The following is a 2,695-nucleotide window of genomic DNA, read 5'->3' on the forward strand; positions in this document are numbered from 1 at the left end:
CCTGGCTAGCATAACAAAGGGCAGGAAGCCTTTGAGGCTCGCCGCCCTGAATGATGCTCCTGCTTGAGGGTGGGTGTGAAGCACCTCCACTAGCTGGAGAGGCCCTGGCTAGCATAACAAAGGGCAGGAAGCCTTTGAGGCTCGCTGCCCTGAATGATGTTCCTGCTTGAGGGTGGGTGTGAAGCACCTCCACTAGCTGGAGAGGCCCTGGCTAGCATAACAAAGGGCAGGAAGCCTTTGAGGCTCGCCGCCCTGAATGATGCTCCTGCTTGAGGGTGGGTGTGAAGCACCTCCAATAGCTGGAGAGGCCCTGGCAACATAAAAAAGGGCAGGAAGCCTTTGAGGCTCGCCGCCCTGAATGATGCTCCTGCTTGAGGGTGGGTGTGAAGCACCTCCACTAGCTGGAGAGGCCCTGGGTAGCATAACAAAGGGCAGGAAGCCTTTGAGGCTCGCCGCCCTGAATGATGCTCCTGCTTGAGGGTGGGTGTGAAGCACCTCCACTAGCTGGAGAGGCCCTGGCTAGCATAACAAAGGGCAGGAAGCCTTTGAGGCTCGCCTCCCTGAATGATGTTCCTGCTTGAGGGTGGGTGTGAAGCACCTCCACCAGAGCTGGAGAGGCCCTGGGTAGCATAACAAAGGACAGGAAGCCTTTGAGGCTCGCTGCCCTGAATGATGTTCCTGCTTGAGGGTGGTTGTGAAGCACCTCCACTAGCTGGAGAGGCCCTGGCTGGCATAACAAAGGGCAGGAAGCCTTTGAGGCTCGCCGCCCTGAATGATGTTCCTGCTTGAGGGTGGGTGTGAAGCACCTCCACTAGCTGGAGAGGCCCTGGCTAGCATAACAAAGGGCAGGAAGCCTTTGAGGCTCGCCGCCCTGAATGATGTTCCTGCTGGGGGGTGGGTGTGAAGCACCTCCACTAGCTGGAGAGGCCCTGGCGGCATAACAAAGGGCAGGAAGCCTTTGAGGCTCGCCGCCCTGAATGATGTTCCTGCTGGAGGGTGGGTGTGAACCACCAGAGCTGGAGAGGCCCTGGGTAGCATAACAAAGGGCAGGAAGCCTTTGAGGCTCGCCGCCCTGAATGATGTTCCTGCTGGAGGGTGGGTGTGAAGCACCTCCACTAGCTGGAGAGGCCCTGGGTAGCATAACAAAGGTCAGGAAGCCTTTGAGGCTCGCCGCCCTGAATGATGCTCCTGCTGGGGGGTGGGTGTGAAACACCTCCACTAGCTGGAGAGGCCCTGGCTAGCATAACAAAGGGAAGGAAGCCTTTGAGGCTCGCCGCCCTGAATGATGCTCCTGCTTGAGGGTGGGTGTGAAGCACCAGAGCTGGAGAGGCCCTGGGTAGCATAACAAAGGGCAGGAAGCCTTTGAGGCTCGCCGCCCTGAATGATGCTCCTGCTTGAGGGTGGGTGTGAAGCAGAGCTGGAGAGGCCCTGGGTAGCATAACAAAGGGCAGGAAGCCTTTGAGGCTCGCCGCCCTGAATGATGCTCCTGCTTGAGGGTGGGTGTGAAGCACCTCCACTAGCTGGAGAGGCCCTGGCTAGCATAACAAAGGGCAGGAAGCCTTTGAGGCTCGCCGCCCTGAATGATGTTCCTGCTTGAGGGTGGGTGTGAAGCACCTCCACCAGAGCTGGAGAGACCCTGGCTAGCATAACAAAGGGCAGGAAGCCTTTGAGGCTCGCCGCCCTGAATGATGCTCCTGCTTGAGGGTGGGTGTGAAGCACCTCCACTAGCTGGAGAGGCCCTGGCTAGCATAACAAAGGGCAGGAAGCCTTTGAGGCTCGCTGCCCTGAATGATGTTCCTGCTTGAGGGTGGGTGTGAAGCACCTCCACTAGCTGGAGAGGCCCTGGCTAGCATAACAAAGGGCAGGAAGCCTTTGAGGCTCGCCGCCCTGAATGATGCTCCTGCTTGAGGGTGGGTGTGAAGCACCTCCAATAGCTGGAGAGGCCCTGGCAACATAAAAAAGGGCAGGAAGCCTTTGAGGCTCGCCGCCCTGAATGATGCTCCTGCTTGAGGGTGGGTGTGAAGCACCTCCACTAGCTGGAGAGGCCCTGGGTAGCATAACAAAGGGCAGGAAGCCTTTGAGGCTCGCCGCCCTGAATGATGCTCCTGCTTGAGGGTGGGTGTGAAGCACCTCCATTAGCTGGAGAGGCCCTGGCTAGCATAACAAACGGCAGGAAGCCTTTGAGGCTCGCCTCCCTGAATGATGCTCCTGCTTGAGGGTGGGTGTGAAGCACCTCCACTAGAGCTGGAGAGGCCCTGGCTGGCATAACAAAGGGAAGGAAGCCTTTGAGGCTCGCCGCCCTAAATGATGTTCCTGCTTGAGGGTGGGTGTGAAGCACCTCCACTAGAGCTGGAGAGGCCCTGGCTGGCATAACAAAGGGCAGGAAGCCTTTGAGGCTCGCCGCCCTGAATGATGTTCCTGTTTGAGGGTGGGTGTGAAGCATCTCTACTAGCTGGAGAGGCCCTGGCTAGCATAACAAAGGGCAGGAAGCCTTTGAGGCTCGCCGCCCTGAATGATGTTCCCGCTTGGGGGTGGGTGTGAAGCACCTCCACTAGCTGGAGAGGCCCTGGGTAGCATAACAAAGGGCAGGAAGCCTTTGAGGCTCGCCGCCCTGAATGATGCTCCTGCTTGAGGGTGGGTGTGAAGCATCTCTACTAGCTGGAGAGGCCCTGGCTGGCATAACAAAGGGCAGGAA

The sequence above is a fragment of the Lissotriton vulgaris genome, unplaced genomic scaffold (genome assembly GCF_964263255.1).
Source record: "Lissotriton vulgaris unplaced genomic scaffold, aLisVul1.2 SCAFFOLD_2242, whole genome shotgun sequence".
In the NCBI taxonomy this organism is placed as follows: domain Eukaryota; kingdom Metazoa; phylum Chordata; class Amphibia; order Caudata; family Salamandridae; genus Lissotriton; species Lissotriton vulgaris.